General features: G+C 36.8%; 1 protein-coding gene across 6 annotated transcripts in view; it reads right to left on the reverse strand.

Moving 5' to 3' along the window:
- GUCY1A1 (guanylate cyclase 1 soluble subunit alpha 1) overlaps positions 1-20,691 on the reverse strand; it is a 65,219-nt gene that overhangs the window by 36,603 nt on the left and 7,925 nt on the right. The window contains exon 3 of one of the 6 annotated variants that reach the window (XM_078366363.1): positions 1,118-1,238. The exons of the other annotated variants lie outside the window; for them this stretch is intronic. The gene's annotated coding sequence lies outside the window, so the exon portion shown is untranslated. The remainder of the gene's footprint in view (positions 1-1,117; positions 1,239-20,691) is intronic. 6 annotated transcript variants of the gene reach the window in all.

Consider the following 20,691-nt stretch of genomic DNA (forward strand, 5'->3'; position numbering starts at 1 on the left):
AAAATTCAGTCAAGAACATAATTCTCCTGCTCATTGGCTGGTGGTATATGAATAATCTGGGATACAGCCCTATATTTGAATCTTTAGAGTTGGAGTTTAATTAGTATTTTTCTTTTCTATGCTTCTCAATGCCCTTAATATGTTCCCAGCGTGTATAAGCAAGAGCCTGTAAATTGCCATGGATAAGTCATCTAACAAGTTTAGAACAATGAACAACTCATTTTCTGAACTGAGACAAACAAAGAAGCTAAATTCAGTATCTGATCCCTGTGGGATGTCATGGGACATTAGGTATAGAGGAAGATTATGGATGCTGGCAGGCCAGAAGAAGCTGCCAGGGTTCTGTTACCTAAAGTTACAACCAAAATCTATGCTCATGTAAAATTTATGAATCTTCAAGAAAAGACAAAAAAAATCCTATGCATTTATGAGTAGAAAATTTATTCTGCCAGAACAGAATGGGAATAGTCTATCTCAATAGACTACTGAAGTGGTCCAAAGATAATATGGAGATAAGGGGAATGGTTACTTAGATTCTACAAGACTTAAAAATCTAAGGATTTTTCTTAGGCTTTTATAACCGATATTTGTTTTGGGACTTAATGTAATAAATATTTGCTTCTTAGTCTTTGCTACATCTCAACATAATTCTATTATTGCTTAATAACTTCTCTTCTGCTTTAAGCTTTAAATCAGTGATCAGCTTTAAGCTTTAAAAGTGCTTTAACCTTTTCTGTAAAGGACCTGAGACAATATACTGCCAGCCTTGCATGTTCCATGGTCTTTAATGCAGCTATTCACCCCTACCATTGCAGCATGAAGCTGCCAGAGAAGCTACACAAAGGAATGGGCAGAGATGTGTTCCAATACAATTTTATATGTAAAAACAGGCTGTGAATGTAGCCGGTAGTTTGCTGACCCTTGGATGTAAAATTTGAGTAAATTAACTAAAGCATTTTAGTTAAAATGTAATTTTGACTATAGAAGCAAAGTTACTTCCTCATCTTCTCTAGTCGCTCCTCTCCAAAAATAACAGCCTATGTAGATCCACTTTTGGTAGAGGGGAAGGAGGTTTGGTGGTTTTTTTTCATTATTATTTGTAGAGACAAAGTCTTACTATGTTGCCCAGGCCGGTCTCTAACTCCTGGGCTCAGGCAATTCTCACGCTTCGGCTTTGCAAAGTGCTGGAATTACAGGGACAAGCCATTGTGTCTGGCTGGGATCCAGTTTTTGTACAACTTGAAAGTAATCAAAGAGAATGTGTTAGATAAAACTAAATAACTATTTATACAAATAATAGTACCATTATTTTATATTAATTTTCAGGAAAAAGAGCTATATTAACTGAATGCCACTATTTCAGTTATAACAAAATCTAACTATAATAACTAGCAGAAGAGGAAACTCAAAAACAAAAGGAAGACAATAAGAAATGGAAGATTATAGATTAGATCTGAGGATGGCACAGAGGTATTACTAAAACAAGTTATTCTGGCATATATTTGAATTTTAGTCTTGGACTTAGATGTTTGCCATAATATAGTTTATAATAGACCTTTCCATTAAACATAATCTCTCTCATTCACACTGGATTTCAATGCTGGTACTCAAGCCCAATATTTTAATTCTTGTCTTCCTACTTAATTCAGCTGCAGCAGGATACAGTTGACTAGTCAACTTTCCTTGAAATAATTTCTTTTCCTGTACTGCACAGTACTATAATTTCCAGGAAATGTGCCGAACAGTGTTTTTTAATTAAAGCAAAAATAGCTAACAGGAAACAAGTTGTGCTTACTTTAAGATGGTTAAGGCTTTAGTCTCATTAAATTACATATGTATAAACAAACTAATTAGCATTCTTCATCTGCTCAACTGATGAATTATACTATGAAGCAGATGCATGCAGTGTTGATACCTTGGAAACCTGTTTGTCTTGCTTTTGCCTGCCAGGAATACAGAATATTCCTCAACTAAACTAGTGATGATTTTTATGGGTAACATCAGCAGTAACTTCAGAAATGGTTTGGTCAGTTGATGAATTCAGTACAAAGCTGGTTGTGGAAAGGGTAGTAACATGGTAAGGGAAAAACAAATAAATTAAAATGGCAAATTTGGCAACAGGCCTTGGCAAACAGTGGAATACGATGTTCTCAGAAACTGGAAGAGGTACTTGTCATCCCAGAAGGTGATGATTAAACAGCCTCCAAAGAAACTGAATGCTCTCTCTCTTTAACCAGTGAGTGATTAACTTTGCTGTGGTAAGAATAATAACCCAGCTACTGGCCTAGTATTAATAACAGAGACAGATTATCGTTCAAGTAAGGCAACCCTCAAACCCTCAATCATTTAAATTCTAGAATTTAATTAAGTGTAAACATCTTTTTTTTTTCTTGAGAGAGTCTCACTCTGTCTCCCAGGCTGGAGTGCAGTGGCATGATCTTCCGCCTTCTGGGTTCAAGTGATTCTCCTGCCTCAGCCTCCCAAGTTGCTGGGATTACAGGCAGCTGCCACGAAGCCTACTAATTTTTGTATTTTAGTAGAGATAGGGTTTCGCCACATTGGCTAGGCTGGTCTCTAACTCCTGACCTCAGATCATCTGCCCACCTCGGCCTTCCAAAGTGCTGGGATTACAGGCCTGAGCCACCACACCCGTCCTAGAATTTAAATAAACAGGAACATCTTGTTTACTACATGTAACGAGGTCATGTAGACTTGAGGAAAGCATCCCTTACCATACTCTCTGATATACTTTTCTCCAAAAGCAGTTCTTAAGGAACAGATGAAGAGTTAGAAAAAGACACTTTTCAAAAGAAGGCATACATGTGACCAACAATCATATGAAAAGAAGCTCAACATCACTGTTCATTAGAGAAACGCAAATCAAAACTGCAATGAGATACCATCTAACACTAGTTAGAATGGCTATCATGAAAAAGTCAAAAAATAACAGATGCTGGCAAGGTTGTAAAGAAAAAGGAATGTTTATACACTGTTGATGGGAGTATAAATTACTTCAGCTATTGTGGAAGACGGTGTGGTGACTCCTCAAAGGCCTAAAGACAGAAATATCATTTGACCCAGCAATCCTAATACTGGGTATATATGCAAAGGAATATAAATCATTCTATTATAAAGACCCATGCACATGTATGTTTGTTGGAACACTATTCACAACAGTAAAACATGGAATCAACCTAATGGCCCATCAGTGATAAACTGGATAAAGAAAATGTCATTCATGTACATCATGGAATACTGTGCAGTCATAAAAAAAGATAAGATCATGTCCTTTGCAGGGACCTGGATGGAGCTGGAGGCCATTATCCTGAACAAACTCACCCAAGAACAGAAAACCAAGCACCACATGTTCTCACTGATAAGCGGGAGCTAAACGATGAGAACACATGGACACATAGAGGGGAACAACACTCACTTGGGCCTTTTGGAGCACAGAGGGTGGAGGGAGGGAGAGGATCAAGAAAAGTCACTAGTGGGTAGTAGGCTTAAAACCTGGGTGATGCATGTACACGAATGTTCATTGCAGCACTGTTTACAATAGCAAAGACCTGGAATCAACCCAAATGCCCATTGATAATAGACTGGATTGGAAAAATGTGGCACATATACACCATGGAATATTATGCAGCAATCAGAAATGATGAGTTCGTGTCGTTTGTAGGGACATGGATGAATCTGGAAAACATCATCCTCAGCAAACTGACACAAGAACAGAAAATGAAACACCGCATATTCTCACTCATAGGTGGGTGATGAAAAATGAGAACACATGGACACAGAAAGGGGAGTACTAAACACTGGGGTCTATTGGGGGGAAAAGGGGAGGGCCAGTGGGAGGGGGAGGTGGGGAGGGATAGCCTGGGGAGAAATGCCAAATGTGGGTGAAGGGGAGAAGAAAAGCAAAGCACACTGCCATGTGTGTACCTACGCAACTGTCTTGCATGCTCTGCTCATGTACCCCAAAACCTATAATCCAATAAAAAATTTAAAAAAAAAACAAAAAAAACCTGGGTGATGAAATGATCTGTGCAGCAAACTCCCATGACACAGCTTACTTATGTAACAAACCTGCACTTGTACCCCAAACTAAAAATAAAAGTTAAAATAAACAAATAATAGAATAAATAAATATCCAAAAAAAAAAAGGAAGAGGCAAGCCTAAAAATTATGTATCCATCCTGAAAGCAATTCGCTGTATCAAATGTCTGCCATCAGACCTGGCACCTGGACATGCCAATATCTGTGATTAAAGAGATGTGAGCTTTTTACGATTAAACCTAAAAGTCCAGATTTTTAAGAGTAGCCAAAAGGAGAAGAAAACTTAAAAGCAAATTGCCTTAGTAAAGACAAAGTTTGTATACTTCAGTACAAATTGTAACAACTATTTTCATAAATTAGAAAAAGACTTAATTTTCTGATAGACTGAAAAGTTAGAAAGTTTTCCTTTCCCCAAAATTGAAAAATATTAAATAAAATCCCATAAATCCATCTTTTAGAATGTGTTTCTTTTCACTTCGTAGTAGGAAATGTTTATAGAACTTTCCCTGTGAAGTATCAGGAAAGCAAGAGGAAGTAGTAGAAAAAGTGATGATCATGCCCAATTGTCTCCACCACAAAGTTAAAAAGAGGCAAACAAGTCTCAGACCCCTTCATCCATCATTCCTCTCTAGCACTACACTTCTCTCTTTATTATTACTCTTTTAGAAAGGTTGGCTTTATGGGCTGTGTTCATTTCCTTACATCATATTTATTCTTAAGTTTACAACTATCTGGCTTTTGCTTTAGTATCTTACTGATATCTCCTTATTAAACTTGATAATGCCTAGAAGTCAAAGCTCAAGACTCTTTTGGCTTTTAACATAAATTCTCCATCCATCTGCATTTTTTTAAAATAATCTCAATTCCAATAGATACCTTGGTATTGCTGGATTGTCTTCTACATCATTCATGCATTCATTCACTTGTTCATTTTTCCTCCTCTTCAACAAATATTTATGGATGTCTTGCTCTGTGCCAGGCATTCTTCTAGACACAAGGGCACAAGAGTTTTGTGCAAAGAACACCCCTTGCTCTCAAGGAACTTACAATCCAGAAGGAAAACTATTTCTGATGCATCAGTTCCAAGCGTGGCCTGTGCTGCAAACAGGGGAGGGATATAGTGCTCTGGGAATGGAAATCAGGGATCTGAACCTAGTCCCCTCAGAAACAACTGACTGGGCCAGGCTAAGAGAGTTCCAGAAAGAGCAGCGTGCTTGGAAGCCAATGTTCTAACAATGGAAATGATTCCAGTATAGCAAAGGCATGAACGAGGTAAGAGAGAGCAAGGTAATGGTGGTGAGGGACAAAATAGGTAGAGATCAGGATTTTGCAGTGTTCTACAAACCACATTAAATACGGTAATACTCTATTCTAGGGGCAATCGACTAAATGACTAAGAAGCAAGAAAGCAAATGAATTAGATTGCATTTTTAAAAGATTATTTGAAATGTAGAATGAAAAATGGGTCAGAGTGGGACAGATGGTAGATATGGGATGGGCAAAAACAGTGACCCTGGGGGAAAAAAATGAACCAATGCAGAAGTAATTCTAAGAGAATCTGCACGCCTGGGCTGCTGACTGTGTGTGGGGGCCGAATCAGAGGGAAGACTCATTCCTCTGACTTGACTTCTCAATACCAAATCCAAGAAAAAACTCTAGGGACCATAGGGCACCTTCAAAACAGTCCATAATACATTGCCCATGACTTTGGTTATTCAATCAGAACCAAGCCTACAGCTTGGATTTCAAATATTATACATCTTCTGGGAGTTGGGTTACTCCAACTCTCCTGTTACAATCTCTTTTTTGGAAGCAGTTTCTCCTTCTTGTTCAACGGCCCAGAAGTTATTCATTCCAATTTCTATTACTGAGCAGGCCATTCACCTTCCTAATGGACTGCATTTCTATGTAAGGGTGAGCTGTCTCAAGCCTTTTTTTTTTTTTTTTTTTTTTGAGACGGAGTTTTGCTCGTTACCCAGGCTGGAGTGCAATGGCGCGATCTCGGCTCACCACAACCTCCGCCTCCTGGGTTCAGGCAATTCTCCTGCCTCAGCCTCCTGAGTAGCTGGGATTGCAGGCATGCGCCACCATGCCCAGCTAATTTTTTGAATTTTTAATAGAGACGGGGTTTCACCACGTTGACCAGGATGGTCTTGATCTCTTGACCTCGTATTCCACCCGCCTCGGCCTCCCAAAGTGCTGGGATTACAGGCGTGAGCCACCGTGCCCGGCCTCAAGCTATTTTTAAAGAGGAGGATGCTTACCTTAAATATTTGTAACTCAAGAGCCCATACTGATAATTCTCCCAAAACAAAGAGGTCAGCTCTAAAGACGACAGCAACCTCACTTTCAATAATCACATTGGAGTCCTCCTGGCCCCCGATTTGCCGAATGGCCAACTGCGTTGATAAAATGATAGCACTGGACCTAATTGTGTTTAATAGGCTACATTAAATCTTTACTTAAAATAAGATTGCACTCATCAATCCCTAATCTTTTAAAATTAGATTTAAGAGGCAATTCTGTGGCATCTTTGAAGTAATAGCAAAATTCAGTACACTCTATAACAGGAAGATTTTAACTGCTTAACATTTTTTTTCTCCGTTTTTATATCAAAGTATTTACCAAATGTTTTATAACTAATTTAAGAGCAAACCTTTGAGATTATAAATCCTAAAATATATTTTTAGCACTCTTCTGTGTGATAGTCACTACAATTTGAAGACATGCAGTTAAACATCTTCAAATTAAGTATCATCACTACTTACGGTGCATCATGCTGCTGATGACAAAATCAGATAAGCTTTTCAATGGTTTTTCCCTCTAATATATAAAACAATTTCTTGCAGCTTTTCCTGTGATTCTCATCATAGTTACATTGCTAAAATAGTTCCTTACAGAGGCCTAGCACTTTCAAATATACTTACTGTAAATATACTAATGATGATGAAATGAGTTAAGGAAGAAATGTAATTCCTTTTTACTCTGTAAAAAGCCATTTTGTTTTTATCTGTTTTCAAATAAGTACCGTGCGTTTTGGGAATGTCATTCGGCTCAGGCACACCTATCGCTAGGGAAATAATGTCAGGATAAAATGGCAGGCATGCTAGATCACCTCTGCTCCCTGTTCTTCCTCTTAGCCAAGTCTGACCATATGCTCTGTCATGGAAGCACTGATGGCACAATTTCCCTTTATTTTTCTCTTGTCTCCGTGACTCAGCAGACTCAAGGCTTTAGTATAGTTCTTTCCCACCAACTACTTTCACTTTTATCCCTTTAAGTCACGTTCTGAAATTACTGGGGTGCAATATTCATTTGAATTCAATATGTCTTTTAACTAAACTTTTATATTTTGGGGTTTTTTTAATTGTTGCTTTTGTTAGTGTTCATAAGCAGTGAGTGATTTCACCCAAACATGTTTTTTTCCCTAAGTCCTTTTATTTTTAGTGCAGAGTTTTGAAGCACATAGAGTTTTCCAAGAACATCTATATTGTGTTATATCAAAAATAACTCTACTCTCATCAATGTTTGATTTAAATTTGCAGATAAGGTCAAAGTCAACTTACCATCCTGGAAGAAACACTCATTCTCTGAGACTCCATAGAGTACATTAGGATTTAGATCAAATAATCTGATGAAACTTTTAAAGTGAAAACAAATCCTTGATGATTAAATAATTGGGCTTACCGATAGATTTCATTTAGGCGACATAATGAACTTGATGATTACATGACATCATAATTTCTCCATTTTCTCTTATTTTAAATTTCAGTCAGGCAGGAAGGCCTGGAAGTTCACTCTCCATATCCTTGATGTCATAGACATACATAAACACACATACACATGCATACTTATTATATGTACACACTTATTTTTCCCCTTCTATAATGGTGAATTTTCACATCTGAGAAATACAGGTGTGTGTATATACGAGTGTGTGTGTCTCATGCAGATAATTAGCATGACAGAGACTACATAATTTGGCAGGTTGGATTCACATAAATGTAGGTGTCATGCCCAGTTGTGCCCAGAGGCAGTGGAGTTGGCATAGCAGTTAAAAGCTTAGGCTATATGAACAGATGGCCTGTGTTTGCACCCTGCATCTACCATGTGCTAGCTCTGTGATGTTAGTCAAGTTCTTAACTAAACTTTACCTCAATTTTCTCTATCTGAAAAATAAGGATAATAATAGCAACTACCTCCTAAATGTGTTGTGAGATTAAACAAAGCAATAGATAGAAAGCACTTAGAAAAACACTGCCACCAAATATGTCAGGAATACATGTTGACTGTCATGACTGCTATGCAGTGGTAGTGTGACACAGGACAAGTTTCATAACTTTATGAGTTCTGTTATTTCACATACAGTAAAGTTATGATGTAACAGTTACATTAAGAATTTGGAATAATACATGTAAAGTGCCTGGACTTGCCTAGCATCCATAGGTACATAATTTTTAAACAAGATAAACATTCAGTCTTGGATCAAGACTTAAGTCAAAAGCTGTGATGCCTCTTCTACCAGTTCTCTAGGCAACTTCTTACAACAGGAACAAAAGGATCACTGTCTGCTTGCTAACTTCAGAGCAACCCTAAAATTTTCTTTTTGGTACATACAACCAAATGTTAATGTTCGTTTCATACTACAAAAGAATCCTGCTGATATAAATTATTAAATAAATGACTGACAACTTAGTCTATCTTCTCAGAAAGATTCAGTAGTGTTTTATACCTATGAAACTTTTGTTTCATGAATCAAATCTTGTTTAGGGGAACTCTGATAATACATCAAATGCTCATGATTCTACAAATATAGAAACCAATCTTTACTTGATGAGCATTACAGAATACCAAGAAAGCTATATCTAAGTCAATAGTTAGGGTTCTTCTTATCTAATTATAAAATAAAAGAGTTTGCAGCACAGCTTAGAGCAGAGAGATTCCATTTTGGTTTTATCTAATTCTATTACATAATAAGTTGCATATCTAATTTTTTCAATGAAATATTAGAATGCAAAAATTGGGCTACTATGTTGAATTTTAAACCTCATTTTCTATTCATTAAGCCAAAACTATTTTATAAATCAAGAAGCCTTATGCCATTGCAGTACAAGTTGTTTTGTATTAATTCATATTATTCCCAATGTGGAAATTTGAAAACAAAACAAAATTTCATAACAACAAATCTTAAATAGAAATTCTATGGTGTCTGATGTTCTTTTCTTAGAATGCCATATTGGGAAATGATGACTATTTGTTAAACAAGAAATCTTAGCTCCAAGTATTGCTAACTGTCCTTCTAAATATTGACTCAATGATCATTCTTTAATCTACTGACTTTCTCCATGTTAGTTTGGTAGAAAGGTTCAGGTGGTGAGCAAGTAGAGGTGATACACTAATTGGCAATTCATTTTAAGATATTTGTGGAACCAAGATAGGTGACCCGGAGTCCAGTAAGAGACACAGGGATCCTGACAAAAGTGAAGGGACTCCGGAGTGACCTGTGGAACATTTGATTTACCATCCTAAGCAATGAGAAGATACTAAGGTCATCTTACCCTCGATGGGAAGGAAGGAGTGACCTGTAAGTACAGAACTGACCCAGTGGTAGAGGAAAGACAAACTAGCTGGACTCTAACTTGTCATATTTGGAAAGAAGATTCTGGAATAAGAGACACTAGTGACTCTCACAGTTTTTCTAATCCAGCCTTTGGAAATTTTCTCAAGCTCTTTGAGAGAAAGGACCAGTAACTTATATAGCAATGAAAACTTAAGATCTCTATGCACTACTGGAGTTAGAATCTTACCAAACCTAATCAAGAACACATTAATGGAGAAGTGTAGGCCTGGCTACAGAAGGAACAGCAAAGAGGAAAAAAAACAAAACCAAAAACAGAAGGAGAGCAAGATCAAATGTATCAATGGGGGAGACTCAGGCAGTGGATGAGCTGCTGAAGCCAGAGAAGGGCTGAGGGGAGTCAGGCAAAGCTAAGCCACCATGCAGGAGAACACCGGAAGCTCAGGAGCCTTTAAAGTAGGAGCTGGGGCCGGGCGCGGTGGCTCACGCCTGTAATCCCAGCACTTTGGGAGGCCGAGGTGGCTGGATCACGAGGTTGAGAGATCGAGACCATCCTGGTCAACATGGTGAAACCCCGTCTCTACTAAAAATACAAAAAATTAGCTGGGCGTGGTGGTGCGTGCCTGTAATCCCAGCTACTCAGGAGGATGAGGCAGGAGAATTGCCTGAACCCAGGAGGCGGAGGTTGCGGTGAGCCGATATCTCGACATTGCACTCCCGCCTGGGTAACAAGAACAAAACTCCGTCTCAGAAAAAAAGCAGGAGCTGGCACATGATGGCCTGTGGGCCAAAATCCAGTCTGTTGCCTGTTTTCATCTAGCTGAGAAGCTAAGAACCGTCTTTATATTATTAAATAGTGAATAAAACTCAACACTCTGCGATACATGAGCATTATATGAGACCTAAATTTCTATGTCCATAAATAGTTTGATTGGAGCGCAGCCACACTCACTCATTTATGCACTGTCTACAGCTACTGTGTTCAAACCCTGCAGCTGAGTAACTGCTCCGGAGGTCTCATGGCTGGCAAAGCCTTAAGGAGCTACTATCTCGCCCTTGATGGGGTTTGTTGACTGACTCCTGCTTTGAAGAGCTGCTGGGGCATCACATACATTATCTCATTTAATCTTCGCAACGATCTTATGGGAAGGATGTGTGAGTGTGTGTTTGTATATTTTAGTATCTTTTACACAACGAGAATCTGAAAGATCAATCATGTGCCTTCTCCTTGGCCATAGCGGGTGAGTGGCAGAAACAGGAAATGAACCCAACCCGATCTAACTACAGAGCCCATGCTGTGGAGTTGCCTTGAGAAACCAGGAGCTTTGACATATCATGGTGATTATTATTCAAGTTCTCCTACTAATAAATATAAGCTGGGAAAACAAAGACTAAATTTTATCTTCTAGAGTACAAAGAAAATGAAAGATCAGGTTGTTGGGCATGTCGATTAAGATAACGAAGCTTAAATATTTCCAAAATGAAGGCATGAGAGATGTTTTCAGGGTCCCAATGAACTCTAAGGAGACTCCCTTGGAAAACTTTACTTTGATCCTCTCTAGTTTTAGAAGAATTGAAAGGCAGCTAAAAAGGCTGTCGGTTTCTTTGCCACATTAAAAGGAACTTTACAACAAAGCCGAGGAAGAAACTTTGGCAAAGTACGTTTCTCAGAGAAATTTTCTTTTATGACCCCAGAGAAGAGCTCATAAAAGTGAAGGAAAAAGTGAGATTAGAGGCCTGGAGACTCAGCAGATGTTTCTTTGGAGGTGGCCTAGGGGAACAGGCTACTGAGGTATTAGTAATTGATGGGCAGTCTGGTGCGTTTTCTACTTTTCAGACCAGCAGTAAAGCTCTTTCTGATTCTTAAGACAGGAAACGAACTTTTATCACAACACTGGGACACAGATCCTTGATGCTTATGCTGGAATCGGATTAGCAAAAGACATGTAGCAAATTTCAACATAAATTAAATTCTACCGATTTTTCACATAATGATTTAGTTTAGAAGAAATCGTAACTAGAAATGAATTTTGACTTCTGAACATGTACTTTGCAGGTATATATTTGGATGCTTGCAGAGTCTATCTTGAGAAAGGCTGAGTCTTTTCCCCTTAAATCCAAATCCACCACTATATTCTTTTAATGCCTTCTGCCATCTAATTGATTCAAAACGGAGAAAGTTTAAAGAAACACCAAACAATTTTTCCTGTTCATTTCAGTACCTCTCACATAAAAGTGAACATACAGAGTCATTTGCATAATAGAAGTTTAGAACTGGAAGAGGAGTTAGAGATTATTTACTGCAATGCCTTCCACTCACAGATGACAGAGTGCAGATTTCAGTGATGTGGCTCAAACCCCAAAGCTCAGGAGGCATATAGGTGAGACAGGAATGCAGGGAGTTTGACCATGACCCTGGAGTTCACCCAATACACCCTGATCACCTCCTCTACTGAAAATGCTGAGAAGGCCTCCTCTCTTTGTGGACCACCAGCCACTGCAGGGAGAAAACCTTAACAGTTATTTTAATTCAAATTTCACAGTTTGCCATGTTTTGAGGGTGAACATAACTGGTTCATCTCAGTACAATCAGAAGGTTACCGTTTGTCTACATATCATGCTGTTAACATACACTATAAAATTGCTTTGACTGTCTACACTTTCTAAAATGGTGCCCTAGACTCTTTTATTATTTTCTCATCCCCTTTTGCGCTTTCTTCAGAAAGTATCTTTTAGTCCTTTTTCAAATCTGTAAACACGTTTTCTAAATAATCTTCCTCATTATCCCGTCTTTGTCATTAAATCAAGTTTGGTATTGTCCAGCCTTAATCAAACCAGCTAATGACAGTCTCAGTTTATCCAACTTTGGAATGCCAATAATTATTTTCTGCTGAAATTGAAAGACAGAACTACTGGCATTGAGTCATTTGCTATAAATACGGAAGTGATATAGAAAGGCAATCTAAATTGTTATTACCAAATTTATTCGATCTTTTGCATTTATTTTCCTGGATTCTTTGTATGTGAAGACACGAACACACCTATGTAAGTGACAAACAACTTGACAAGAAATTTTTTTTCCTATGTATTCTCTTTTTCTATTTCACTTATTAGTGTTATTTTTCAACTGTTTTCTGAAAAAGTGAAATCTCACTATACAGAGAAGTTTATGCATTTCCAGGGTCTGTGCTTGATAAAGAAGTCAGCAATGCTCATGTAATTTCCTACCTTCCTTTTTCACTTTGCTGTGAACTGCAAAACCATCCATGTTTCCTATATTTCACTGCCTTATCAGAAGCACTTAGCACATAATCAAGCATCATTTAGCCGTTCAATTAATATTAACAGATGTCAATAAAATATATTAATATCATACCATTAGTTATAATCAATATATAGGGCAAAACACAAGCCAGAAAACCATAAAATACAAACAAAAGAAATCTAAATCAGAACTTCTAGAATGTCTTGCTTATTGGAAATAAGTTTTAAAATGAGTTGTTAATAATCCATTTATTATTCAAATTTACCCAGCTACATAAAAGAATAAAAATATTCCTTTCTTTTTCTTCAAAGCCTGATATGAGTGGGGTATCACACATGCACACTGAATTTTCTTATGTATATTTAAGAAATTTTCTTAAATAGCTAATGGCTATAATAAAAAGTGAGAATGAGTAAAGATGGGGGTTTAAACTGTTCATAAGAAATAATCAGGTATAGGCAGTGGTGGCAAAAGAATGATCGAAGAAGACTTCTTGGAAGGAACAGAATTTGAACATATTTTTTTGAATGACGAAAGTTTCAACATTAAGATATTTGGCAAAGGGCATGCCACAGAGAAAGAGTAGTGTAAGTGAAAACAAGATATGAAGGAAATTGTGGAAAAGAGGCAGAAAAAGATGGTTACTGGAGATATTATAAAATTAAAGTTGGCGTGATGTGGCAACTCACCATATCTGAGGAATAGGATGACTCTGAAGTTTTGTCTAGAATAATATACTACCATTATGGAAACATTAATGGATCTTGAACTGTTAGCGGGGAATCTCAGGTACAGGTGCTTTTGAAAATTGCAGTATTTACTTCAGAAGTGTATAATAGATTAGACATGAATTTGTGCTCCTCCCTGGAGCAGAAACCTTATAGTCAGGAGTTTAATTAAAACTACTTAAGATCAAAGGGCTACATGTAGAGAGAGACAATAGCCAAATTTAGAACTCCAGGAAATCCTCACGTTTAAGGACTGGAGAAGGTATTGTGATTATTGACAGCGAAGCAGCAATTAGAAAAGCATAATGAGAATGAATATGAAAAAGGACACATGTTCAAAAGAAGCGTATGTCACAAGTCCAAAGAGGGGAATGGGGATTGAGAAAACATCATTTGATTTTTAAATTAGAAAAATACTCATGGCTTTTCAAACAAAACTTTGTATAATAAAGTAGATCGAAATGGAAGAAAATAGGAGTTACAGTGATAAAATGCTATACTGTAACTGAGTGCAAATTACATTAAGATTCATGGATTAGGAAACAGCAAGTTTGAGAGAAGGATTATGAGGATAAGAAATCTTTTCCTTTAGTTACCTGTATTTGTAGCTTTCTGTAATTAGAAATACTATACAGACCACAAAAATTAGTTCAAAGTACAGGGTCTTTGACTTCTAGTTAAATTGCAGAAAATCACGAGAGACTCTCACTCCAACCCTAATAATGAGAACAAGTGAGAGAAGCTATGCAATCATCATTTAAAAATATCCATCAGAAAGCATCTATGAAAACTATAATTATTGAGTCATACTTGATGATGAAAGACTGAACACTTTTCCACTATTATTCAGGAACAAGGCAGAGATGCCTGCTCTCTCTACTTCTAGTCAATATTGTAAAGAAGTCAGGTCCTACCCTTTGCAATAAGTTAAACAAAAGGCAAAAAGGTAGCAGATTTACGCGTGCATGCGTGTGTGTGTGTGTGTGTGTGTGTGTGTGTGTGTGTATATCCAATTGCTACAAGAACAAAACAGATTCAAACTGCACGGGTCCACTATATGCAGATTTTCTTCTGCTTCTGCCATCCCAGATGCAGCAAAACCAATCCCTTATCTTCTTCCTCCTCTTACTCAAAGTGAGGACAATGAGAATGAACACTTTTTATAATGACCCACTTGCACTTAATAAATAGTAAATATATTTTCTCTTTCTTTAGGATTTTCTTTGTAACATTTTCTTTTCTCTAGCTTACTTTATTGTAAGAATATAGTATGTAATGCATAATACGTGTCAATCAACTGTTTGTTATCAGTAAAGCTTTCCAGTCTCTAGCAGGCTATTAGTAGACAAGTTTTTGAGGAGTCAAATCTTTTATGTGAATTTTTGACTGTGCAGGAGTGTCGGCACCCCTAAACCCTGTGTTGTTCAAGGATCATACACACGCATGCACGCATGTGCACGCGCACACATACACACACACACACTTAAAATTGTTCATGTAGGAATTCCCAAGGGATCTACTAATTAACTAGAATGAAGAAGTAAATTCAGCACTATTTCAGAATACAAGACTGATATACAAAAGTCCATTGTAATTTCTGTACTAGCCACAAACACTGGAAAATAATTATTTTTAAAACTCATTTATGATAATGTTAATAAATATAAAATACTTAGGAATAAATCTAACCGAAGGCTTACAAGACTCTTACACTGAAAACTACAAACACCGGTGAGACAAATTAAGGAAGGTCTAAATATATGGAGAGATATACCATGTAAAATGTTGTTAAGGTACAAATTTTCTCTAAATTGGTTTAGAGGTTCAGTGCAATTCCAAGCAACATCCAAGCCATCGCTTCAGTAAAAATTGACAAAATGAGGCTTTCACTGATGACATAGGGTAGCCAAATTAATATTCAAGAAGAATAATACCACTGAATGACTTATATACCCGCTTCAAAGTTAAAAAGTCACAGTAGTAATCAAGAGTGAGGTATCAGTTTGAAAGGAGTGCCACAGAGATCAGTGAGATAGAGATCCACAATTGCATTTTCAACAAAGGTGTCAAGGGAATAAAATCAGGAAAAAGAATATGTTTGTTTGTTTTTTAATAAAAAATGCCATTGGAACAACTGGAAATCCATATTAAAAAAAAAGAAAGAAACTTTTATCCACACACACATCATACCATATACAAAAATTAATTCTAAATGGACTGTGCCATGGTTTGGATATTCAAACCTTCAGACTTTATGTTGAAATCTGTTTTTCATTGTTGAATGTGGAGTGAAATGGGAGATGTTTGGGTCATTGGGCAGATCCCTCATGAATGACTTGGCACCATTCTCATGATAGCATGAGTTCTTGCTCTACTAGTTCCTCCAAGAGCTGGCTGTTACACAAAAGCCTGGCATCTCCTCTCTCTCTCCCTTGCTTCCTCTCTCTGAGTCATCTCTGCAAACTCTTGGTCCCCTTCACCTTCCGCCATGAGGGGAAGCAGCCTCATGCTCTCACCAGAAGCAAATGCTGGTGCCATGCTTCCTGCACAGCCTGTAGACACTGAACCAAATAAACCTCATTTTAAAATAAATGATCCAGTCCCAGGTATTCTTTTATAGCAAAATAAACAGACTACAACAGATCTTAAACCTAAATACAAAAGTTACAACTGTAAAACTTACAGAAGAAAGCATAAAAGAAATTCTTTGTGACCTGGTTTAAAGCAAAGATGCTTACATTTAAAAAAAAGCATGAAATATTGTAAAAAGCATGAAGAAGTGGACTTCATCAAAATAAAGAAATACTTCGGCTCTTTGAAAGACATTATTGCATCAACAAAAATACAAGTCACATACTGGAAGAAAATACTTGTAACACATACCAGCAAAGGAGTTTAATCCAGAATATACAGTGTTGCGACTCATTAAGAAAATAAACAATTCCATTTTAAAATAAGCAAAAAAATCTGAATAGACAATTCATTAAAGGAAATATATAAACAGTCAATAAACACTTTTTCATATGTTCAATATTATTAGTTATTAAAGAAAAACCCATTAGAATGTCTAAAATTCTAGAGTTTGGCAATGTCAAGAGTTATTGACTATGTGGAATCACTGGAATTCTCATAGACTACTGGTGGGAATGGAAAACAGTTTGGGAGTTTCTTAAGATGCTAGACATTTAACAAATGCTATTGTTCATCAGCAAAACTTGACTGATTTATAAACCATCAAGAAAATTTGCAATGTGGGCAGAAAGGTAACCATAGTAATTACCACAGTAAGTAAAAGTATGAACCTTGTCTGGCTGCAAATACCAGTTCCATTATTAATTCAATGTATGACATTTATGCAAGTGACTTATCTACTCTGCGCATCATCCCTTTTCTCATCTGTAGAACAGTGATGAGAACAGAACATTCCTCAAGGGATCTGATTAAAGTGAGGCAGTTGTATTAATGCTTGGAATGGAACATGTGCTTAAGAAATGTTAACTATCATTAGCTGGACTTGATATAAAATTATTGTAAGAAACTTTGTGTTTACCTTGTTCAAGTCACATTTGACAGAAGCAGCATTTCTTGAAATGTGATTTGCAAACTCTTGGGGATGGCTTGAGACATTTCCAGAGGATCTGCAAGGTCAAAACTATTCTCATAACAACACGCTAATATGATGCACCTTTTTCATTCTCATTCTTTGACAGATTTCAGTAGAGTTCTCCAGAGACTACATGACACGTGATGATGTAATCATTCTAATGAAATTTACATTTGATTAAAATTCTCTATATTAGTAGGTTTAAAGTATAAGCATACATTTTTGAAGATTAGAGCGGTTTGTTCTCAGAACATCTGTTTTGATTTTTCCTATCAGGATACCTTCTATAATGTTTGTAATTTAATTATTGTTTAATAATTTATCATTTTGAAATCTTGAAGTGTTTCTTGGTCTGAAATGTAAACAGAGAAGTGATTCCACTTTGCTAAATTTTTCATATAAACTGTTATTTTAGATTTTAGTATTTATTCTAATTTATTCTAATTTAAATCTATTGGGTTGCATGTGTGTATATATACATACATATATATATATATATTTGTGTTTATATATATGTGTATATATGTGTATACACACACACACACACACACACACACCCCAATAGATTTGGTCTTAAATTAGAATATATATATAAATTAGAATAAATACATATATATACACACACACACAAATATATATATATAGAGAGAGAGAGAGAGAAAGAGGGGGGGAGGGAGAGAGAGAGAGGCTGGAGTGCAGCGGCATGATCTTGGCTCAGTTTCAAAAGATTCTCCTGCCTCAGTCTCCTAAGAAGCTGGGAATACAGACACCCACCACCATGCCTGGCTAATTGTTGTATTTTTAGTAGAGACAGCATTTTACTAAAAATGTAAAACCAGGCTGGTCTCAAACTCCTGACCTCAGGTGATCCAGGCTGATGTTGGATCAGTCTGGTCTCAAACTCCTGACCTCAGGTGATCTGCCCACCTTGGCATCCCAAAGTACTGAGATTACAGTCAGGAGCCACGGTGCCCTGCCTGATTTTTTTCTTATATTTAAGGATGGATTCTTGGTTTAAAAAGAGGAAACTGGAAAGCTTTCTCAGCCCACAACTGCACTATCTACAATTGCCATTGTGAGCTTATAGCTATCCAATGTGGAGTATGTGTATATATATGTATGTATATATACACACACACGCACCCCAATAGATTTAAATTAGAACTTAAAACTTAAAACTTAGAACTTAAAACACTTAAAACTTCCTGATAAGACTGGTGATGATAGTCACGAAGGCTAACTTTTGACACTGTATTATAAACTATATCACCATTTGGAAAATGTGTGGATTTCAATGGACCAATATTTTCCAAATAACCATGATGCTACATATAAGCTGATCAACAAAATCACGTATGAATGAAGGAGCCATTCCTTTCCTAAGCATTCTTTAGGACCTTTCTCTTATAATCACATTATCAAATCTCCCCTTAGAATCTTTCATCAACCCATCTGATCATTCATTCATTCACGTATCCCCAAAGTATTTATTAAGCACCTATTACTACATTTTAAAGGATGAGATCTCAGAGATTAAAAACAAAAACAAAGAAATAAAAACAAGCTAATACTAGTTCCTTAAAGAATGTGTTGAGTAAAGGTTTGGGTAGACAGACTTAGACTACACAAACTCAGTTCAGTGTGATATCATGACAGGTTGTGATGGGGACATGAAGAATCTGCATGTGGCCCTGTACCATACATTGGTGACATTTAAGATGAGCTTTGTAAAGTAATAGGAAATAGCAAGACAGAGAAAACAAAATAAGGCTTTGCAGGAGCAGAAAATACATGCAAAAGACAAAGACGTGAAAACAAACAAAAAAAAACTTGGGAATAAAGTGCAGCTAAGATAACGTGACCGTAACACAGTATTCAAGGAAGAGAATGTCCAAGAATAAAGCTGCAGGCAGGCAGCGAAATACAGCTGTCAGATTACCCACTTAAAGTGATGAAAACTGCATGACTGCCACACCACTTATATGAGTTTTAACACATGCTGTGCCGCAAAAATTCTTGAGACTTATAGTCACTGACCAATTAGTATTTATCATGGACGGCGAATGTAAAGAAACATAGTCATATACCTTTCCTCTGTGTACAAAATAGACTGTGACAACATGCAACCACCAATTTCCAGTACACACTGAAACAGATCCAATGTTAACATCATAAAAATCACTAAACTGATTTTCCTCTGGTTTGATGTAGGTAGATAATCAAGGCCATAACATGCCAATGTGGAAAAATGTTCCAACCATCCCCAGGAAAGAAGAAAACTAATAGGCAACAAAAGCATAAACAAGACCGGCTCTTCTTAGGACATTCTTTGCTTTCTTTTGGTCTTCCTCTTCTTATTTAAGCCCTGCGTTGTTGCCCAATACACTCTGTGTAGGTCTCATTTACTTATCTATGCCCAACTTACTGAGCCTTTCAGTTTCCTTTTTCTTTTTACTTTCAAAAGCTATGTCCAAGTGTCATGCTCTTGACTGAAGGCAGAACACAACATAATGAAAGTGACCCCTGCTATTGGGCAACCTGGTTGTGCTGCTCTTTTGGGTAAAACAGGTATCTCATGGACTCCGGAGATACTCCAAAGGATTGAATCAATCCAAAGGAGATTTAGGCCTTGGGGCAGGACAAAGTGGGAGAGCAATTTTTGTGAAAGGTGGCCTTATGATATCCCTCATATACAACTTCCTTGCCATCAGCCAAGTCATTAAGCAAGCCTTAGGTGGTGACCAGTCTTGGTTAAGATAAACTGTCATAGCTTCAAAGAGAGGAGGAGAAAGAGAAGCAGTGACTTTAATCAGGATAATTTGCTCTCCAAAGTATAAACTCTTATCAGCACATATCACAGCACTCCTACATACCACTGCTCAATTTTTGTTAGTGTTAAGATGAAACAAGGGCTTATGAATTATTCTGAGCCAGTCACACAGAAGAGAATCAGAAATAGAGGCTGTGGTGTATTAAATTGTTATTTGGGATAGAGCTGGACAAAAAGGAATATTACTTACAATTAGTGACTGCGAAAATTTTAAAACATTAAAAAAACAGAATTTTACCCAAAGATGTTTTTACCACTCGTAAGCTTGCCTTTTACTAATCATATTTACAAATGTATAGTGCTAATTTAATATATAAATATCTTGCTTTACAACTTGTGTACTGACAACTTTATTGCATTTACCCAAATTTCCTTCGATGCTACATTGGTAACTTGCTAAATTCTTCACACATAGTACTGAAGATCTTAATCTAAATGTATCCCCACAATTACACAATTTAAAAGTTCATGCTATACTCTGGAATACTGAAATTCCTTGTCACATGTTTTATTAACTTACTAATGGAATAAAAACCACATATCATTTCACTGCTGATAAGGAGCATATTTGAAGGTACAACGTGATTGCAAATTGAGAACGATAAGCAGCTGACAATTGGAGTGCATATA

Source organism: Callithrix jacchus, chromosome 3 (genome assembly GCF_049354715.1).
Source record: "Callithrix jacchus isolate 240 chromosome 3, calJac240_pri, whole genome shotgun sequence".
In the NCBI taxonomy this organism is placed as follows: domain Eukaryota; kingdom Metazoa; phylum Chordata; class Mammalia; order Primates; family Cebidae; genus Callithrix; species Callithrix jacchus.